At 33.2% G+C, this 24,019-nt stretch overlaps 1 long non-coding RNA gene across 1 annotated transcript; it reads left to right on the forward strand.

Moving 5' to 3' along the window:
* Nucleotides 1-552: 552 nt before the first annotated feature.
* Nucleotides 553-1,882, forward strand: LOC141676535 (uncharacterized). The gene is made up of 2 exons (XR_012557069.1): nt 553-916; nt 1,500-1,882. It is a non-coding gene; the product is annotated as an uncharacterized LOC141676535 (long non-coding RNA).
* Nucleotides 1,883-24,019: the final 22,137 nt, after the last annotated feature.

Genomic DNA, 24,019 nt, shown 5'->3' on the forward strand with positions numbered 1-24,019 from the left:
ATTCTTCTACTCGATTAATTGGTATGTGTAACGGTGTTGTTTTATTTTATGATCAATGTATTAAGGAAATCACATTTTGGAATCCAGCAATTCGCACATATATTGATGTGATTCTTCCTCGTGTTAGTATTCCTCAAGGTTCTTTTTATAATCATACATATAATAATCTGGGGTTTGGGTACGATCATATTAATGACGATTATAAAGTTGTAATGACTGTTCAGTGGTATCGTAGTACTCGATCTAATGGTGCGCAGAATGATAAGGAAGTTCATGTTTATAGTTTAAAATCAAATTCATGGAGAAGAATTGGGAATTTTCCTTATTCAGTAAATTGTGGACGATTACCTGCTACTTTTGCTAATGGTGCTTTGTTTTGGATGTGTTCTGAAGAAACTGTTGAGTCAAATCACGGAAAATATATTGCTGCCTTTGAGCTTGCAACCGAAGTATATAGAGTGGTACCAGCACTACCTGCGTATGATGATACAAGTTGCAATGTTGACAGTTATATTGGGTCCATGGAAGGTTTTCTTTGTGTTCAGTGTTATGTTTATCATCCAGAATGTGATGACGAGTTGGCGGAAATGGGAGACATATGGTTACTGCAAAGGGATGGAGAAGAGGATACTTGGACCAAGTTAGTTTCGTTTAATAGACCATCTACAGTTTACCAGCCATTGGCATTTTCGAAGAGCGGCAATCATTTACTTTTGGCAAGCCAAGAAAAGTTTTTGTGGTACGATCTTGTCAAGGAAGAAAGTACGAGAGGAATTCAGAATTAGGGGTCTGCCTCAATACTATGAGTCAGTTGCTTATATTGAGAGTCTTGTTCATCTTGACGGTGGTACAAGTGCTGAAGAGAATCAACTTATTCGAGAGAAAAAGGTGGCTGAAGATGACGAAAGTGATGAAGGTAATGCTGCTTAATCTTCTATGTGAAATTTAAATGCAAATTTATGTTGTTTGAATTTTGTTATTACATATATATGGTAAAATACAAGGAAAACAGTTTAAAAGACAATAATTAAATTTTAAGATGGGAAGTAATTCCCATATCAGAAGTTAGGCTTTGGCTCTCTCTGAAAGAAAAACAAGAAATACAATGTCTGAAATATAATATCAGAGTCATGCCTGTTCTTGAGCAAGTGTTTCAGCTAATGCCAAAACTTCCTAAACAAATATAATATAAGAGCCATGCCTGTTATTGAGAAATTGTTTCCGCTCTTGCCAAAACCTCCAAAACCTTCCTAATAATCTTCTTGACATATTTATAATCTGTTTGCATTTCTTTTTAACTGGGGGTATTTTACAAAATCATTGCATAAAAAGTATATTTAAGGCTGAGCTGTATAGTAGTCCTTTCATCATAGATATGTGTACTGTTTCCAGCTTCTGTTACATGTGGCTTAGGTTTTTCCTTGCATCTCCTGTTGGACAATGATATTTTGCATTAAATGGCAAGTATTAATTTAGAAATTTTCATGTTTTCGCCAAAGGTCTACGGCTGCTAAGTAGCATGGCTATGGAGATCCTTGAAGATGCAGTTTGAGTGGGCTAGTATGCTCCTGAAGGTTTTCTTTACAATTGTCAACTGTGTGCTAAGGCCTGTTTGTACTATGGATAATGATATGACTATGAGAGTTTGATGATTTTAATAATGTATTGTTTTGTAACAAATATCTGTATCATTGTTGTCCAGAATGTTTTGGTTTATGCCTGAGTTAGTCTAGATCATGTACATGGGTCTACAAATGTAGTATTGACCATAGAATCCATTAGGATGCTAAGTATATTTCTGTTTTGCAGAAACCTTAATAATCTAATACCCCCTCTATCATGGGTGAGAATATATTCAGGCAGTAATAAAATTAAATTTGCACGTCTTATCATCTTTTTATTATGACAAATATTAGAGCATATATAACTCAATTGTCTAAAATTTAATGATTTATATTTCATGCTATATTTCTTTACAAATTAATATACCTAATTAAGAAGAAACAATTTCTATATAAAATTAGTAATTGTAGATCATTTAGACCAAATTTCAAGCATTAATAGATCTACATTTCATGGTTAATTAGAGTAAATTTACCGAGTAAATTTAAGACGTATATGGGTGTATTTCTAGAGACCATTTTGCATATGGGTGGACTGGTAGGAATTTTATGCGGTGAACAGTTTACTTGAGATCAATTTCTCCCATTTGGTTTTCATTTGGCATGCTATACTTTACAAAAATTGTTTATACTTTAAACAATGTTCATAATGTTATTATTTATACTTAAAAAAAGAGTAATTGGCAGTTTGTAACCCACTTTTATTTTCATTTTTGCGATTTGGGTCTAGATTATTTTCTCTGTCAACATGCACCCCATAAAATTAATTTCGCTTCTATTTGCACCCCACTAACGACTTTCCATCCAAGATGACCGTTAACTTTAACGGAAGCGGGGGTATTTCAGTAAATTACTAATTAAAACATAAGAAAATAAGAGTAATTGGCACTTTGTAACCCATTTCTTTGGGCGTTTTTTCAATTCGGGTCTATATTATGTTTCCTTGCAAGTTGCACCTTAAACTTTGAATTTCGCTTTATTTTGCACCCCTTGAACGTTTTTAACTTTTATATCATGAGTAAAATCGGATATTTAGGGTCTCCAAGAACAAATCGCCGAATCCTTAGATTTCCCGGTCCAAACCAACAAATAAATACATGAATCGGTTGCAAATAACAAGCAAAAGATATCTGTAATATCGAATTTAATAAAAAATTCCCGGAAATTAAACTCCTAATTCGGAAAAAGAATCCTAGAATCGAGTTTAATTTTTATTTTAGCGGATACGGATCGGCATATTAAATATTCGATCCAGGATTCGATCCAATAAAAAAAATCCAATTATAAATGGAGCGAATATTTAATAGGCCGATCCATATTCGCTAAAATAAAAAATTAAACTCCATATATGATTCTTATTTCGAATTGGGGGTTTGATTTTCGGGCATTTTTCACGAAATTTGATATTACAGATAACTTTTGCTTGTTATTTGCAAATGGGGCTGAGCATTCGGTCGGTGCGGTCCAAAACCGGACCGAACCGAATAGACTGAAAAACCGAATTATCACTTTTTCTTGGACCAAACCGGACCGAAATTGTATTATGGACCGGACCGAACCGAAATAATTCGGTTTGGTCCGGTTTTGGACCGAACTAACTGAATTTTTTTTAAAAAATAAAATTGTAATAAAAATTTCAAACCTAAAAATATGAACTCTAAAATATAATTAAAGTAAAGTGATATGTAGAGTTCTACCGGTGTATAAACTGCCAATTACTCTAAAAAAAATTCAATTTCATGTTAAACGGTCCACTAACAACGGTGTCAATTGTTTGGATGGTTTTTGGTTCTTGTTTATCGAGGGTCATAATTGTTATATATATCCCATGTTACACACGTATTCAAAAAATAATGTCTATATCTATAATTTATAACATGTAACATAGGTAACAATTTTTATTGTCATATCTAAATGCAAAGTAATAAAAATTACTTTTACATCTCATCCAAGTGCAACATAACATGTACAGTAGCACGTGCTAAGGATTAAATATAGAGTATATAATATTCGGGGTACATAAAAAATATTATAAATGATAGCATAATTTTGTTGCGAAATAATTAGACACGCACACACGTGTAATCGAACTCCTGACCCAGGGTACTTGAAACAAAGAGAGTATGTTTATAAAAAAAATGTTTTGATGTACAATTTAAACAATGCAAGGAAAAAATATAATTGAGGATTAATTAATTATATAATAAACAATAATTTGATTGTTATTAAGTAATAATGTGCTACAAATATGTGTTTGTATCTCAATACATGAATAATTTTTTTAATTAGTTGAAACTTGAATTAAAGCCATAAGATGGTACAAGCAAGATGCTTTTCTTTAATTTCATAAATCTATACAAGAAAATCTGTTATTGAAAGATTAGATGACATAATTTGAAAATATCGTGATTTATAGCGAGGTGATACTAAGAGAGAGGAACAACCATTGCTCAATTTACAGATGGAATGAAGAAAAAACACTCACTTTGCAATATTTCTGGACTTACTAAGATGTTTTTAAGCGTTCTTTCAAGATGCACAAACAACACAAGACAAAGGTATGCAATTATGAGTTCTCAAACCAAGCTTTTGGTTCAAATTATTGAAGTGTCTCAAGAAAATCTCCTCTGGAGTAAAAGGTATTAGCTTATAAAATATCCAAAAAAAATAATACCTACATCTAGAGCTAGTCGAAGAAGTGTCACAGAAGCCTCAATAAAGTGTTTTAAATACCAAGGTTTTATTCACATAGCCTCTCATAGTCCCAACCATAAAGTCGTCATAGTTTTTGATAATGAAATAAAAGAAAAGAATACATGGAATAATAAAAATAACATATTCATTAACGTTAGTAATATTATCATTAGCATCAACTCACAGAAATTATAGATTTTCCCTCCCTTTATCTGAACTTGACTAGATTCTTGACGCCCAGAAGCATACGCATCTCTTCAAATTTTGCAGCAGTCAATGGCTTAGTTAATATATCGGCTCTTTGCTTCTCGTTCTTTACATACCTCACCACAATGTCTTCGCGTTCCACACAATCCCTTATGAAGTAAAACCTCATATCGATATAATTTCTCCTTCCATTGATGATTGGATTCTTGGTTAGGTCGATTACGGACTTGTTTTCCAAGAAGATTTCAATAGAATCTGGAACTACATTGACTACGTGTTTCAACAAGTTCTGCAGCCAAATACCTTGTGTAGCAGCCGTAACAGCCATAAACTCGTCCTCACACGAGGAGAGTGCTACGCACCTTTGTGAAAGGATATCTTTGATATATTATTTATTTTGGTATTTGTATGATTAAACATAAAATTAAGAACATAGATCCTCTCCATTAGGACATGAATTTAATTGATCCAAATCAAAGTCAAAAAGTCAAACTAGCAAAATCATATCTTTTAAATAGATAAAAGAGATATTCCAATTTTGTAAAATATCAAAACTATATCTTTATGGAATATATCTCTAAGGCAATATGATCAAAGAAGAAACATCAAGATATGATATTTCTTAGATCTGTGTTGCAACAGAGATATGACAACAAGCTCGAATAAGGAATATATCAGAAATATTCTTTAGAGATCTCGTGCTATATCAAAATTATTTAACTCTTCGCTCCAAAATATATCTCTACATATATCAAAAGAGTTTTTATTCAAAGTTTATAAATATTCATTGTTGGAATATCAATATCCAGTTCTGCAAATCAATTATGTATACTTACAGTATTTTTCTCCCGGTTCATAAAGTCAGCATTTTTCGGAGAAAGTTATTCAAGAAAACTAAAACACATTACCTATCATCCAAATATATTTTATATATTAGGAAATATATATTAAGTATTTATTCAAGTCAAAACCTTGGTCAAAAGATCCATCTCCTTCATTTCAAGACCAATGGTATTTTTACTCGGAAGAAAAGGCTGACAAAACCATTTTATTTTAGATAAAATACTTCCAGATGCTAGAATGACTTGAATTTGTTATAGATCATTTAAATGGTATTTTCTAAGTATGGAAAAAATTTCGTAGTATTCAGAGAATTTTTGTCCGGGCACAAAAATCGAGGTAGTTGGTCCCACAGTTGACCACATTTGACCTAGTTACCATTGAGTAAAGTTGACCAAAACTTGCAGAACATCATTTTATATTATTTAAGTATTTTTAATATTTTTTATGGTATTTATTTAGGAGTTTTTAAGGTGGTCATAATTAATGGTGTTTAATCCTTAAATTAAGTGATTAAATAATGATTAAAAGAAAAAGAAAAATATATATTTATTTAAATATATCCGCTGAAATTTTGAACCCATAAAGTTGTTTGTCTTATATGGCTATGTCAAAGAAACAAAACCTACTTTCCAAGTCATCAATCCATGTGACATACACCATCCACCATCCATTTTCCTCAAATCTCCACCATTCAATCCGCCCAACTTCTGCTATAAATAAACCCCCACCCCAACCCATTTTCTTCAAGCTAAAGAGCCACAAAGTTGCTGGGATTTTTTCAAGAAGTATTTCTCTTGATCTCTTTCAAATTCTATACACACACTTCTTCTCAAAAACCTTCTCTCTCTTCTATATACTTACATATATAAAAGGTTATTGAAACCCTAGTTTAGCTTCACCCAACCAAGCTTTATCCCACCAAGTGAGCTCATCCACTACCACTTTCCGGCCTCCCGAAGGGCTGCCCAAGTTTGACCAAAGTTCCAAAATCCGGCCGAACCTTCGGTGAATTTTTCCGGCGAACTTTTACGACCGTTCCTCAAAAGTGGTGACTTTTAGATTCTTATTTGAGTTACTTTTATTTGAGCTTTGTACTTAATTTCTCTACTTCATCTTAAGCTCTAATACAAGATCTCTTATAAAGAAAGTTCTCAAGGGTAAAGAGAACCAAGATACGAACTCGGAATTCGAATAAGTACTCGATCTTCAAAAAATCATTTCATCAAGAAGATCTATAACGATAAGTACTTAATATCCAAAAGTGAGATTTAAATTTGACACAAGTTCACGAGTTAGCCAATTACTTTCACACTTTTTAATTGGATCTTGGTTAACAAATATTCCTGCACATAAATAATTATGAAGCAAACTTTAAGCCCTTCTAACATCTTTAGTGTTCCGGGGGATTATAACTCGATCTATAAACTCTTCGTAATTTGTCAAATATCAAAACGGATTAAGTTCACGAGTTAGGCAATTACTTTCACACTCTTTAATTCGATATTGGCTAACAAATATCGTGCACATAAACTATTACGAAGCATAGTTTAATCCCTTCGAACGTCTTTAGTATTCCGGGCGATTATAACTCGATCTATAAATACTTCGTAATCATCTGTTATTTAAAGACGAATCAAATCCACGAGTTAGCCAATTAATTTCACGCTCTTTAATTGGATCTTGGATAACACATTTTGTGTATATAAACAATTACGAGACATATCATATAAGCCCCTTCTAACATCTTTTAGTGTTTCGTGGGGTTCTTATTCGATATATATAAACTACTCATAATTATTCATCTAAACTTCAAAAGCACGATCTTACGCCAATGACTTGCACTTCTTTTATTTGGATCTTGGCTAAGAATCATAAAACTTATACAAGTGCTTGAAGTTAAAAGTATACTTTGACCACATAAGTGTCAAAACATTAGTATACTAAAATCCTTAAGCCTACGAGCGTAAAGGATAAGTTACAATTCTGATATTGTAACTAAAGTATTTTTTCAGTTTATAAATACGTAATCGAAAGAAGAAGAATACTAAAGAAGTCATAAAGCTATAAGTGCTTTATATAAAAGACTTCTCATATTACTCCACAACTTTATTTTAAATCTATAAAGGAGTAATTATAAAAATACTTGGACTACCATTTATAATTTTACGTCAAGTATTCTTATTTAGTTTTAATATTCTTATTTAAATATTATACTATTTGTGGGCTAGTACGGTAACATACTAGTTCAAACCATATTTTCTATACTTGGTTTGTTTCGTAGATTGTCTTATTAGTTTTGTAGTGAGGTGAAGTGACGTGAGGTGATTTTCGTTCTAAGACCCGAGTCCTAGATGTACTAACGGGGAGTTAGTAGTCTTCGTACCGTGAAGAAGAGGAAAGACCCAAGACCGGATCACTTTGATCCAAGACCGACAAAAGCTAAGGATGCCAAGTCCACACAAAGGCTCTACAACAACTTTGAAGAAATAGCGGGCAGTTATTGTCTAAGATAAGTCATGTAGGTAATACAATTATTTTGAGGTGGTGACCCTTGTGTTATGCACCAAGACAAATATATGTAAAGGGTGTAAAGGCTTCTCTGCCTAATAAAGGAGCGAGTTTATTATAAGGGAAGAGTCCGGGAGAGGAGCTCGGGGACTGGAGTATGGGTGAGCGAATCTATTAGAGTTTGCGCCACCGCGAACCAGGATAAAATAACCATGTGGTATTTTCTTTCTTTGCACTTTATTCTTCCGCACATATAAACTGCATAACCACTCGGTAAACTTTTAAAAAGGGATCATTTATTTTAAAATGCCATAACAATTTTTAAATTGATAATTAAGCTATTCAACCCCCCTTCTAGCTTAAAATAGCCCTCTTACGGGACCTTACAATTGGTATCAGAGCAGTGCTTTTTAACGTGTTTGTTAAGTGATTTACAGATTTACAGGCACAACAAAAAGTGATCCGGAATGGCGTATATTAAACATGTTGGATGTCGTGAAGGTCTATCTAGCTCACGACCTCCTCTATTTGATGGCACCAACTTTGCAACATGGAAAACAAGTTTTCACATTTATGCTAGATTTTAAGGAGTCAAAGTTTGGATGGCTATCGAAGACGGTGTTCGCATTCCTACCAAAACTATAGATGACATCATCATTGAAAAGAAGGTTAGTGAATACAACTTAGATGAAGAAGCCACAATGAATATAGCCTCCAAGGCGGAAATGGTTCTCACAAGTGCACTTGCAGAAAAAGAATATAAAAGAGTAAATAATTGCAAGTCGGCACAAGAAATATAGAACAAACTAGTGGTAACCTATGAAGGAACCACTGATATAAAAGATTATCAAATGGATACATTGATCCAAGAAAATGAGAACTTTAAACTCCAAAAAGGAGAAAATATCATCGATATGGAAACAGGATTTACTCATATTATCGATGAGTTATCTGAACTTGGAAAGAATTATACTTAAAATGAAAATAATAGAAGAGTGCTCAAATCACTACCTCCTAGTTGGAAGGTTAAAGTCACTACTATAAAGGAGATGCACAACTTAAATGAGTATAAGATTGATAACCTATTCGGAAATCTTCGTGCTTACGAAGAAGATAATATTCCAGAAAAGGTTGCTCCATAAGTGGAGGATAAAAAGAAAAATATGGCCCTAAAGGCCATATTAATTGATCAAGATGAAAATGATCAAGAGTTAAATGAGGAACTCCAAAATCTCGATGAGAGTGAAATTGCTCTGCTAACGAGACAACTTTTTCGTGTGCTTCAAAGCAAAGCACAAAGATATGGAAAAGGCTTCATAAAATCAAATAATCAACAAAGAGTGTTTAACTCTAACGGACGGCCAAATTACTCACAAAATTATTCTTCCAACTATAAGAGTAATTATCCGTCAACGAGCTACAATAAAGCCAAAGGCAATCAAAATATAAATACCTATAGTAATGCCAATGCCTCTACAAACCATCCTGTTTACACTCCTCCAAAACTTAAAGATCCATCTCCGGAAGAAACACAAGATGTGTGTTTCGAGTGTAAATAACCCGATCATTATAAAAGAGAATGTCCCGAACTTTCAAAGGGACGAAGTCTCGTGGCCGAAAATGGTTGGGATCTAAGTGAAGATAAAGCAGCTCCGGAAGATAGTGAACAAGTGGTAAATCTATGCTTAATGGCTCTCAGAGATGAAACTACCTCAACATAAATCTCCTCTTCAAATCAAGAGGTTTGTCTTGCCGCGAAACAAGATATATGGTACCTTGATAGTAGATGTTCAAGACCTATGACCGGTAATAAGTCACTCTTGAACAACATTAAAAAGGTTACCGCGGAGAGCGTAACATTTGGTGATAGTAGTAAAGGAAACATTTTCGGCATCGGAGATATCAGAAATGGGAAAGTTAAAATTTCCGACATTTAATTGGTCATCGGTTAAAGTACAATTTTCTCTCCATTAGTCAATTATGCGAAAATGTTTACAAGGTAATTTTCTACACTACTCATTATTCTATATTAGATAAATTTGGAAAGTTGGTTCTTACTTGTCCCAGAATTAAAAATGTTTATACATGTGACATGAGCAAGCAAGTGAACGTGTGCCTAATCACTATAAATGATGATCCATGGCTATGGCATCGAGGATTACGACATGCCAACATGAAGTTGATAAAAAATATATCAACTAAAGACCATGTCCGAGGTATACCAAACTAAACTATCATAAAGATCATACTTCTGAAGCTTGCGAAATTGGTAAACAAATTCGAGCTTCTCAGAAAGCAAAGTTTATGGTATCTACCTCGAGACCTCTCGAGCTACTACATATGGATCTTATTGGTCCGGTTCCAATACAAAGTCTCGGAGGTTGCTCATATACGTTGGTAGTTGTGGATGATTATTTACGATTTACATGGACTGAATTTCTCAAAGCCAAAAGTGATGCTTTTAAATCATTCTCATCTTTATGTAAAAGGATTCGAAATCAACAAAATAAAACCATTGTCTATATAAGAACTGATCTTTGTAAAGAATTTGAGAATTCTAGTTTCACCAACTTTTGTGATGAACATGGCATCACACATAATTTTTCCGCTCCATACACTCCTCAATCCAACGTAGTAGTTGAACGGAAAAATAGAAAACTTCAAAAAATGGCTAGCACAATGCTAAATGAATATTGCTGACTTAAATATTTTTGGGACGAGGCTATGTCAACCACTTGCCATATTCTTAATCGGGTTTAGCTGCGACCTATAAAACAAAAGACTCTTTATGAGCTATATTTTGGCAAAACTCCGAAACTAAGCTACTTTCAAGTATTCGGAAGCAAATGCTTCATATTAAATTCAAAAGAGTACCTTACAAAGTTTGATCCTAAATCAAACAAAGGTATATTTCTTGGATACTCAAACTATAGTAAAGCTTACCGAGTGTTTAACCTTAAATCGCTTGTGGTTGAAGAATCTATGAATGTCGCTTTTGATGAAATTAAACCACCGGCGAAATATAAAGATCTTGCTGACCAAGAAAATGTTGAACAAGATGATATTGAAAAGGTCATTCGACAATTCGAAATTATGGATCTCGGGACTCCCGTACATAAAAATCCATTAGAATTGGACGAAGAGGAAGATGAACTTCCTCAAGAAATTCCCACTATAAAAAGTCATCCACTGGATAATGTGCTTGGAGACTTAAATAAGGGAGTTCCAATGCGGGCACAAGTTCAAAACATTGTGAATCATCTTAGCTTTCTATCTCAAATACAACCTAAGACCGCGAAAGAGGCTTTATTAGACGAGGATTGGATTTCTGCTATACAAGATGAATTGCTCCAATTTTCTTGTAGTAAAGTGTGGGAACTTGTCCCTAAGCCTCGTGACACTTCCGTAATTGGTACAAAGTGGGTATTTCGAAATAAATTAGACGAAAATGGAACGGTAGTTTGATATAAAGTAAGATTAGTCGCACAAGGATATACCCAAATTGAAGGCATTGACTTTGATGAAACAAATACACCGGTAGCAAGAATTGAATCAATTAATATGCTATTGGCTTATACTTATCATAAAAAATTTAAAGTCTATCAAATGGATATGAAATCTTCATTCTTAAACGGGATTTTGGAAGAGGAAGTTTATGTGAAACAACCTCCTGGATTTGAAGATGCAACACATCCCAACTATGTCTTTAAATTATATAAAGCTCTATATGGCTTAAAACAAGCCCCAAGAGCATGGTATGAAAGGTTGAGTAAGTTCCTTCTAGACAATAAATTTAAAATGGGAACGATAGATAAAACCTTATTTACGAGGAAAGAAAAGGATGATATATTGCTCGTAAAAATATACGTAGATGATATCATATTTGGTTCAACAAATGATGCACTATGTAAAGAATTCTCTAAAAATATGAGTAAAAACTTTGATGAGTATGATGGGAGAATTAAAATTCTTTTTGGGATTGCAAATAAGGCAATCTGATGAAGGCATCCATATCACTCAATCCATGTATTGTAAAGGGATGTTGAAAAAATTCGAAATGGATAATGTCAAACCCATCTCTACTCCTATGTCTACATCTGATAAATTAACGGAATATCCAGAAGGAATTCCCGCAGATACAAAGAAATATCGAGGAATGATCGGTAGCTTGCTCTATATAACTGCAAGTCGTCCCGATATTCAATATAGTGTTTGTAAGTGTGCTAGGTTTCAAGTAGCACCAAAAGAATCTCATTTATCTACGGTAAAAAGGATATTGAGATATCTTAAAGGAACCACTGATGTTGGTCTTTGGTATCCAAAGGGAATACCATTTGACTTAGTATGTTTTTCTAATTCAGACTATGTCGGGCATTTAGTTGACAGGAAAAGTACTAGTGGTACTTGTCAGTTTCTCGGTGGATGTTTAGTTTCTTGGTTTTCAAAGAAACAAAATTCCGTATCTATCTCAACAACCGAGGCTGAATATATAGCAGCTGCAAAGTGTTGTGCTCAAATACTGTGGATGAAGCAAACACTAGCTGACTATAATATAAAATTTGATGTGATCTCAATCTTATGTGATAATATGAGTGCTATTGACGTTAGCAAATATCCCGTATTACATTCAAGATCTAAACATATAAATGTGAGACATCATTTTTTACGTGATCATGTCAATAAAGGCGATATAAAAATGACTCATATTGATACTGAGATCAATCTCGCTGACATATTCACAAAACCATTAAATTCCGAAAGATTCACTAAATTCCGCTTTGATTAGGAATGTTGGAATCTGTGAAATAATGGTTTATAAAAAGAAAGTTATAAAGAAATCTCAACAATAAGGATATTTTCCCGATCAAGTTATTAAGTTTGTCTTAAACTCATATTCATCAATAAAGTAATTTATTGATCGGGTTAAGTTAACTTATATAGCCCAGATTAACCAAGAAAATAAACTTAATCGAGTGAATATTTATTATTTCATGAGATTTATAATCATTTAGAGGTCACTCTCATATAAATATTATAATTGTTTTAGTCATATACCTATTTTGATATTATATATATATATATATTTATTCACAGATATTAACTTACTGATATATATATATATATGTTATTTTTATCCTTCCAAAATAGATATTATATATATAAATAATTTCTGCAATATATGCAAAACAAATTTACAAAAAATATATATAAGGATAAAATAATCCGGCTATTTTTGAAAAATAGTTTTATAAAAGAATTACTTTTTATAAATTGGTTCTTTATTAACCATCCCAAATCTAATAAATATATGAGGCCCATATAGTTTTAATATATAAAAATATATCTATATCTTTTATATCAGCCCAGTAAAAAACCCAGCCCATATTTATTTTTTAGCCCAAATTACAAACCCTACAATCCTGGCCATTTATTCATAGATCAGATCAATCCTATCCGTTCAATTCCTAAAATATATATTCTAAACACTATTTCTATAGTACAGTTCCCTCAACTCAAACCCTAATCTATTTGTCTCTCTCTCACGCCGCTCTCATCGTCTCTCTCAGACTTGAAACCCTAGTTTCTTTTCCGATCAAAAACTCTTCTTTTCTGATAAAACTTAACTCAGTCGTACAAAGCAATGCTTATCTAATCATATATATTCATTGAATCTTTGATAGATTTTATGAATCAGTTTTGGGATTGGTTAAAATCAAATCAATTTTCGGTGATAAAAATCGACGATTTATATATAAATCGAACGAGAATCATCAAAACGAATATTAGATTAGATAATTTTAATACTTTTATGCTCATATTTTTGATTGATTCTAAAAACCCTAACATTTTTTTGAGTTTAATTACAGGAGAAGATAGAGAAAGATAAAATATGATGAAACGGATGGATAAAACAGGCTGCATGCGTCTTGGAGCTCACAAAACTCAGAGGTTGACTCAGTCCGCGACTGAGTCAACCAGGTAAGATCTGTCCACTTGGCTAAGTAACAGACATAGGTGAGAAATTGACCCTAATTTTATGTTTTGTACTGGTACTCAAAAACCCTAACTATTATACTGAGTTTCCTATGAACTTCTATGTTTGAATTAAAGTCTGAAGCTGTGTATACCCTATTTGGAGTTTAATCTATTTTGCTTAATCAAGAATAATCAAGTTATGAAAATTAATTGGTTTGAGCTATTGGTGAATTAGAGTACTCGATCAAAGTAAATTTGTTTTTTGACTAAGATTTATAATTATCTGTTGGATATAAAGTTCAGTCGAGAAGTTTTTGTTGATTGATCTGGATTGTATCTCTGTGATTGCTTAAAGTAATAATTTATGTATGATAATTACTTGGTTAATCTAGAATAATTAATCTCAGTACTTGAAGATTAATTTAAATTATGAATATAATCATTGATTGATCTTATGAGCTTGATAAGTTAATTTGTTAAAAACCTAATTATATAAGTATAAGTTGAAATCTGTTACTACTTATAAAATCAACTGAATATGCATGGTTGTATTTAAAATCTGTGATTGGAGTGAAGTATTGAGGTCTGTGTGAAATTGTTTGTTTAAATTAAAGTCTCTGTGAAATTGCTGGTTTAATTTATGGATTAAAAAAAAGGGAAATTTGGTATGAGCTTTACTGATAACAGCTGATTGTTAATGTGCTAAATAACCTTAGTCCAAAAGATTCAATGTCTTGGTTGATTTGATTTTAAATCCCTTGATGACTCTGTGTACTTCATGAATCCTTATTTTTTAATGATGAAATTACCTAGGTGTGTTAAAGAATGCTGTTGGATTGATATTTCAACACACCTATATGTGTTTGTGATCTGTGTGTTATTAAAAGTATACTACTTGATTTATTGATACAGCTAATGTGCATCATTTTTCTGTAGTACTTCAACTATGATCTGTCTTGGTTGATTTATCACATGTCTGTCTTAACAGTTCACTACTAGTACCTTCTTTTAAAAACAAATGGATATTCTTGTTCTCATTCTCTATCAAGTACAATATGCATAATCAAGATTACATTTGAACCTGGTCTGTCAATTCTTAAATGATAAAATCTGTGTGAACTGAACTTTGTATATGCTACAACTTGATTTTCTTATTTATTTGTTTGAACTAGACTATTTACATGTTAACTGTGATTGTCTTTGATAATCTCTTGACTGTTTGGCATGAGTCTGTTCAAAATCTACCTAATTAATCTAAGATTACTGAGATATTAATAAAGTAATAAGTCTGTATAAGTGTGTGCCCTAATTTATGTTAATAATAGCTCTTCTTATATTCAAAATTTATTAACATGTGTGCAAGTTGTCCTGATTGATGTCTTAAGCTGAATACATTGTATCTAGATAAGAAATATCTTGTTAATTCCAATCTCTACTTGTCTATTTGAAAGGTGTACTGAGTATGTGCATCATGCTTATATAATCTGTGAACTTGAGTGCAACACTGTTTACTATTCTATGCATTTATTTTTCTTGTGCAGTCATAAGAACTCAGATAAGGTATAATCAAGACTCATTTGTGTAATCTCATACAAATAAAAATAAAATAATACACTCACACGCAAGCCCTCACAATAAGGCCTGGTAGGGGATCCTTGAGCATCCATGTATCTGGATCACTGCTGTGATTAATGGCCACTTAGAAATCTTAGGTGGCATTTTATTCTAACTTACTGCATTTAAAGTGTTATATCTGATATAAATGATTTGAGTGTTGTATTGCCTTGAATGCTATTTGAATTAAATAAAAACTGATTGTGCATGGCCTGTTCTGTGTAATGTGCATGACATTCTCTTCGTTCCATCTCATTGATAACATAGTGTCTTAAAAAATAAATGTTACATTCTTTATTTACACTCAAATTTTTCAAAATATTAATTTTAGTTCAAAAAGTGACAATCTATCTGCATTAATCTTTTCTCAAAGCTGAACATTCTTAAATGCTTTGTTTGTCACTTGCTAAAGTTTATGTGGTAGAGTGAGCTGTTTTTCACCTTTATGTCACACATTCTCCCAAATCTGTATACTTTTTGTACTTCTAACAGTACTAAAACAATATTTTCTAGTACTATTTGCATATGTTAGCTCTCAAACTTCATACCTTAGCTGCATTATACACATATCTAGGATCTGGGATTATATGAACCATGCCTCTGCAAATCAACTCTTGGCCAACTGCATTTAATGAAAATCACTGTTCATGAACAGTAAAAGTTATTTTCCAGAAAATTATTTTTCTAACTAAAATTGAATTATGTGCCATGTGCATGCATATATACTTGTTTACACTTGTTGTATTCACACACAAACACAGTTTATTTGCATTACTCCACTTCACTTGCAACATGAACCCAAATGCCAATCCCTATTACCCCAAGCCCAGACCACTGATTGAAAATCCATATCTTCTTGAAGATTTGGAGAAAAATCAGTTTTACCATCACAAAACATCAGCCTTCAAAACTGTTCAATCTTCACATCCCAAACACTATCACAAAAGACATTTTCCACCTAGACAACTCATAAAGGGATACAAAAATCACACCATTCCTTTTTACCAAAGCAGAAAATTTCAGAATCCTCATTCCCCTAACCCTAGACCAACTAAGCCTTTCCAACCAAAAGTCTATATCAGGAAAACCAATCTCAGACAAGAACCAATCCCTAGCCCAAATATGAACAAACCAAAACCTCTACCTTCAAAACTAACTAACCCATCAAACTCCAAAAAGTTTCTTGAACTCATAAAAAATGTCCAACCTGGCACTTGTGTGGATGTTAAAGGTGAAGTAGAGTTCATCATTAGAAGGGCTAAATGGGATGGTTTAATGTATAATCTAGGAAAACAGTATTTCATTCATCTCATGGGGGAATTTTATTGCAACATGAACATAATTAAAGGGGTTGAGGGAATCTTGCATTTCACTACTACAGTGGATAGGAAAGTTATCTATGTATATAATAAGAATATCAATAGAGCACTGCATTTACCTCATCATCTTTGTGAGTTGCCATGTGAGGACATATTTTCTATGTTTGGGTTTAACAAGTCTGAATTTGAACTTATGGTAGGAATGTTTTGTAAGTCTGATATGCCTGATGGTCTCTGTGATGTCAACTGTGGTATTCACTTTAAAGACTTTACTAGCACTTTCCAACACCTTGCTCTCATCATTAGGTCTAATAATATGCCTAAACCTAATCAGAGAAAGTATTTTGACTTCTTTGATATGAAAATCATGCATATGCTTTTTAATAACAAAATCAATTTTAGTATCTCCTATATCATTCTCTTCAACATGATAAATGCTCATCTTGTTGATTATATGCCATATGGTATGTTAATTACTTGTTTCTTTGCAATCTGCAACATTCCAATGCCTGAAATCTTTGCAAATCTGGCTGATTCCCAAATCACCAATGACCAATTTAGGCCACAAGTGCCCCTGATGCACTGTGAACCTCAAGAAGTCACTCATGTTGTCATTCCTTAGTTCATCAGAGAGGAAGATGTCTTTCTCTCTAAATTTGAGTCTGTCAAGGCCATGTTTAATGAACTAAAACTGGAACTTAAGAGAGTAAAAACTGAAAATGATGGGGTTAAGTAAAAGGCAGGAGAACTAGAGGGTATCACTGCATCTTGCAAACATAGGATTGCATATTTAGAAAACCTAGATGCATCTACACTAGGAACAAATTGCATGTCTGACCAAGAAATTGCCATAATCCCCCGGAAAACTAAAGATGTTAGAAGGGATTAAACTATGCTTCGTAATAGTTTATGTGCATGATATTTGTTATCCAAGATCCAATTAAAGAGCGTGAAAGTAATTGACTAACTCGTGAACTTAATCTGTTTTGATATTTGACAAATTATGAAGAGTTTATAGATTGAGTTATAATTCCCCGGAACACTAAAGATGTTAGAAGGGATTAAACTTTGCTTTGTAATAATTTATATGCACAAATATTTGTTAGCCAAGATCCAATTAAAAAGAGTGAAAGTAATTGGCTAACTCATGAACTTGTGTCAAATTTAAATCTCACTTTTGGAGATTAAGTACTTATCTTTATATATCTTCTTGATGAAATAATTTTTTGAAGATCGAGTACTTATTCGAATTTCGAGTTCGAATCTTGGTTCTCTTTACCCTTGAGAACTTTCTTTATAAGAGATCTTGTATTAGAGCTTATGATAAAGTAGAGAAATTAAGTATAAAGCTCAAATAAAAGGAACTCAAATAAGAAGCTAAAAGTTACCACTTTTGAGGAACGGTCGGAAAAGTTCGCCTGAAAAATTCGCCGGAGGTTCGGCTGGATTTTGGTACTTGGGTCAAACTTGGGCAGCCCTTCGGGAGACCGGAAAGTGGTAGTGGATGAGCTCACTTAGTGGGATAAAGCTTGGTTAGGTGAATCTAAGCTTGGGTTTCAAAAACCTTGTATATATGTAAGTATATAGAAGAGAGAGAAGGTTTTTGAGAAGAAGTGAGTGTATACAATTTGAAAGAGATGAAGAGAAGTACTTCTTGAAAAAATTCGAGCAACTTTGTAGCTCTTTAGCCTAAAGAATATGGTTTGGGGTGAGGGTTTATTTATAGGAGAAGTTGGTGGATTGAATGGTGGAGATTTGAGGAAAATGGACGGTGGATGGTGTATGTCACATGGATTGATGACTTTGCAAGTAGGTTGTGTTTCTTTGACATAGCCATATAAGTCAAACAACTTTATGGGTTCAAAATCTCAGCTGATATATTTGAATAAATATATATCTTCCTTTTTCTTTTAATCATTGTTTAATCACTTAATTTTAAGATTAAACACCATTAATTACGACCACCGTAAAAATACTAAATAAATACCATAAAAATATGATAAATACTTAAATAATATAAAATGATGTCCAGCAAGTTTTGGTCAACTTTAGTCAATGGTAACTAGGTCAACTGTGGGACCAAATGCCTCGATTTTTGTGCCCAGACAAAAATTCTCTGAATGCTTAGAAAATACCATTTTAATGACCCAAACCAAATTTCAAGTCATTCTAGCATGTGGAAGTATTTTATCTAAAATAAAACTGTTCTGTCAGCCTTTTCTTCCGAGTAAAAATACCATTGGTCTTGAAATGAAGGAGATGGATCTTTTGACCAAAGTTTTGACTTGAATAAATACTTAAAATATATTTTCTAATATATAAAATATATTTGGATGATAGGAAATGTGTTTTAGTAGTTTTGAATAATTTTCTCCGAAAAATGCGAACTTCACGAACCGGGAGAAAATTACAATAAGTATACATAAATGATTTGCAGAACTGGATATTAATATTCCAACCATGAATATTAATAAACTTTGAATAAAAATTCTTTTGATATATGTAGAGATATTTTTTGGAGCGAAGAGTTAAATAATTTTGATATAGCATGAGATCTCTAAAGAATATTTGTGATATATTTCTTATTCGAGCTTGTTGCCATATCCCTGTTGCAACACAGTTTTAAAATATATCATATCTTGATGTTTATTTTTTGATCATATTGCCTTAGAGATATATTCCATAAAGCTATAGTTTTGATATTTTGCAAAAAATTGAATATCTTTTTTATCTATTTAAAAGACATGATTTTGCTAGTTTGACTTTGATTTGGATCAATTAAATTCATGTCCTAATGGAGAGGGTCTATGTGTTCTTAATTTTATGTTTAATCGTACAAATACGAAAATAAATAATATATCGAAGATATCCTTTCAATCTTCCCCTTTTTGATATTTGTTAAACAAACATAAAATTATCAGTATGTGCTTCCCCTTGGTGTATGCATGAATTTTTAAAAGGTATTTTCACATAAAATACTTAAAGCTCATTTCTTAAAAATACTGCAAAACACTTTGTTAGATATATCATAAAAATAGAAGCACAAATATAGATTGTTGTATATAAAAAAAGATATCAATATTCAAAAATCTTGAAAAATATTGAATATATATTGAACATTAGGGGTCTAATTTCTCTTCCCCTTTTGTTTGTTATATGCCAAAAAAAGTATATAAAGTTTTTTTTAAAAAAACTTTAACTTTAGAAAACTTGGCATTTTGATTAGAGATCTAGCAAGCCTAGGCTTATACTTTACTGTATTACCTTCTGTGTCCTTCTTAACTTTGTATACCCACTTCAAACTGACGGGTTTGCGTTCTGATGATAGTTTTATTAATCTCCAAGTTTTAGTCTTCTCAATAGCATCAATTTCAGCTATCATTTCTTTGTTCCATTCTTTGTTGTCTTTGGCTTCCTTGAATGTCTTTGGTTCTTCAACACCCAGCAGTAGCAGTTCATCCATGATCTCGATCTTCGGAGTCTCATCATAAATATCACTTATCAAATGAAATTTCCAGGGCTGGCTGGAATTACCAAATCACTTTAATATCCCGACTCGCTTGAATTTCCAGACGCTTGAAAGTCATATCCAGCATCCTCGTTTCCTTGGATCGAGCTCCTTGGTGTATGTGGCGACTCTGTTCACATATCTCTCTTCCCCAGTTCTTGCGTTTGAATTTACAAGAATAAATCTATGGACCATATTATCTTCTTGGACATCTTCATGGCCCCAGTCCCATCATTTTCCTTCTTCAAACACAATATCACGGCTTATATGTAACCTCCTGATAGTTGGGTTATAAAAACCTGTGAGCTTTTATTCTAGGTTCTTTTCTTATATAGACCATAGGCTCGCTTCTATCATCGAGTTTTCCTAGTCCCACCTTCTAAACCTTCATATGTGCCAAGCAACCATATACACGAATATGACCCAGTTTTGGCTTTAATCCTGTCCAGGCCTCATAAGGTGTCTTTCCCACCATAACTTTTTTTGGTAGTCTGTTTAATATGTATACTGAATGTCTCACGGGCTCTCCCCACATTGTTGCTGGAATACCTTTCTCTTCCAGTAAACTCCTGATCATTGTTACCACCGTCCTATTTCGCCTCTCTACAACTCAATTTTGTTATGGAGTATAAGGTGCGGTTAGATGCCTCTTTGTACCAGCGTTTGCACAGATTTCATTGAATTCTTTTGAGTTGAATTCTCTGCCTCTATCCGTCCTCAAGGTTTTAGTAGTGTTTTTTGCCTCCTTTTCTACAACTGCTTAAACATTTCGAGTGCCTGGTCCTTGTATTTTAACATATATACCCACATGGCACGACTATAATTATCGACTAACAGAAATATATATATGTTCCCAGCTGGAGTTGGCGGAGTAAACAGGCCACATAAATCGGCATTCATTAGTTCCATCTTTTCTTTTATCACGAACTCAGATTTGGATGGAAATAGCTTTCGTGCTTGTTTAGACAGTAGGATACCACTACAAGCTCCTTTAAGTTGCATCGATCTGGGAAAATCTTGGGCCATCTCTTTGCTAGACATCGTGTGCAATGCTTGAAAATTTACATATCCCAATCTCGAGTGCCAAAGCCAAGTTAGCTCCTCCGTTTTTTTCAACATACATACTGGATTATACTATTCAATTACTATCTTATATAATCTGTTTGCTGACCTCTGCACTTTCATTAAAATACTGCCACGACTATCATATACCTACAGGTTATCTCTATTTAGTACAACTTTATTTCCATTTTTAGACAATTGCCCAAGAGATATAATATTGTTATACAATGACGGAATGAAATAGACATACTTCAATTTTAGTTCATCTCCATTTTTTCACTTAAATACAATCGTACCTTTTCCTTCAATTTTAACGGTGGAGCCATCTCCAAAACGCACATTTCATGTCACGTTTTCATTTAACTCACTGAACTTCTCACGGTGTCCAGTCATATGATTACTGGAACCGTTATCCAGATACCACAAGTGGTTATCTGATTTTGTGCTTCTGTCTCGACTGATATCAGGAAAAACTTTTTCTTCATTCAATAGCACTGTTCCTCCTTCGTTCTGATCAGTTTCTAACAACAGAAGGGTGGGTTCATCATCTTCAAATTTTGTAAGGTTGGACTCCGGGGTCTGTTCTTTGTTCTTTTCTCTCTCCCTTCGTGGTTTCCTACATTCAGATGCGTAATGGCCATACACGTTACAGTTAAAATATATGACTGTACTTCTATCACTTAGTGCATTGATAACCTTGTTTGTCCATTCAATTCTGTTGAATTGTTCTTGACGACCTCTGCCATTTTTATTAAATCGAGGATTTCCTCTTCCTCTCCCACGGAAACCATATCCACCTCTCATCCTCTGAGTTTGAATATTTGTACCAATATACTTGGTTGTTCTCTTTGCCCAGTCTTCCTTTGTGAGCAGAAGCTGTCCTCAAATGCTTTTGCAACTTTATTTCATTCTTTCTTCGTGGGCATTGTGATGCCCAATTACTTCTTCAACTGTCATAGTCTTCATATCTCCAAATTACTCAAAGTTTGAGGCGATTTGAGGAAATTTGTCAGTGACTGCTCGCAAGATTTTCCTTACTACACTTATTTCTTCCACTTTTTCTCCAAGAACCCTTATGTTGGTCACAATTGCAATCAGTTTCATACAAAAATCATCCATCTGGTCAGTTTCTTTCATGACCCGAGATTCAAACTCTCCTTTCAATGTTTGCACTTTTGGCTTCATTACCCGCTCTTCACCCATACACAGTGTTTTGATCGCATCCCAGGCCTCTTTGGCCGTTTCCTTATTAGCAATGGTCAATAATATGTCCTCTGTCACGCCCTGATAAATCACAGCTAGGGCCATATGCACCGTTTTGTCCTCCACGGTTGTCTCGGAGCCAATCTGTTCAATCGCACCCCATACTCCTTGCGCCTTCATGAACACTTTCAGACCATGCTATATAGTTGTTTCGTATTACCATCGAATAGTATAGACCAACTACTCCTTCCTTCATTTTGGTCGTGTCAATTACGATCTTTGTGTTTTTGCGTTGAATTTTAGGCATAAAATTGCCTAAACTCCGTAGCTCTAATACCAGAATGTAGCGAATAAGATATATATATATATATATATATATATATATATATATATAAAACTAGTTTTGGAGAATATAAAGTCTGTATATTACAGCTCTCGGTCTTCTCCGAATGTTTACAAGCTTATATTGAAAAACGAGATTACATCATATGCTAGAAATCAGGAAAACAGATAACAATAAAATCAATCACAAAAATTACTTTCTACAATTTCTCCAATTTCTCCATGATAATTCAAGGCTTCCTAAATTATCTCCATTACTTGAGACTTATTCAACTTACCTATTTTATTTGTGTCGAGTTTAGATAAATACAAAAATAATTCCAACAGATTTTAGCATCAAAAGTCAGAACATGCACTACAAGAAAAAGGCTAAATTCGACAGAAAAAAATCGGTCGAATTTAGCTAAATTCAACCGCGCGCGGTTAAATTTACCTAATTTCGACCGATTTTGAATCGGTTGTAATAAAGGGAGTCGAATTTAGAAGTTCGGTCGTATTTAACTAAATTTGACCGTCTAATTATGACCGAATAATTACGACCGCTTAAATTCAACCGAATAAATTCGACCAAGGATGGTTAAATTTAAATTTTCGTCTAAAATTTGAAATTCCCACTCAAAAAATTGAATTTTCTGAAAAAATTGAAAGGTCCGCCCAAATCTTGAATTCAACCGTATATGACTGAAAATACAATTCTAAATTCAACCGTATTCGCTTGATTTCACAAACACCAATTTAAATAAAAATAAAAATTAAAATGATTATTAATCAGGAATCCAGTCTTCCGGTCTCGTGTTCCGGTACCCACAAACAAACGCCGACCAAGTTTGTTTTGGCCTCAAAATGAATTAGTTGCTTTGTTTTTCTGTCCATTTCTATACAACAATAACATACGCACAATCAAAACAATGACAAAAAACAGCCCAACAGTCAAAACAACAACAAACAACAGCCCAATCCCATACTTGAATCCAGCCAATTTCAAACGAAAACCGGCGACGACTTCGGCAAAACTCAATTTTTACTCGAATCTTAACTAAAAGTAATGATATCAAATTGTAATCAATAAAAATATAAGTGAGCCCACACTTTCCACAATAATGATATTAACTGTTAAATTC

The sequence above is a fragment of the Apium graveolens genome, chromosome 8 (assembly GCF_009905375.1).
Source record: "Apium graveolens cultivar Ventura chromosome 8, ASM990537v1, whole genome shotgun sequence".
Lineage (NCBI taxonomy): Eukaryota > Viridiplantae > Streptophyta > Magnoliopsida > Apiales > Apiaceae > Apium > Apium graveolens.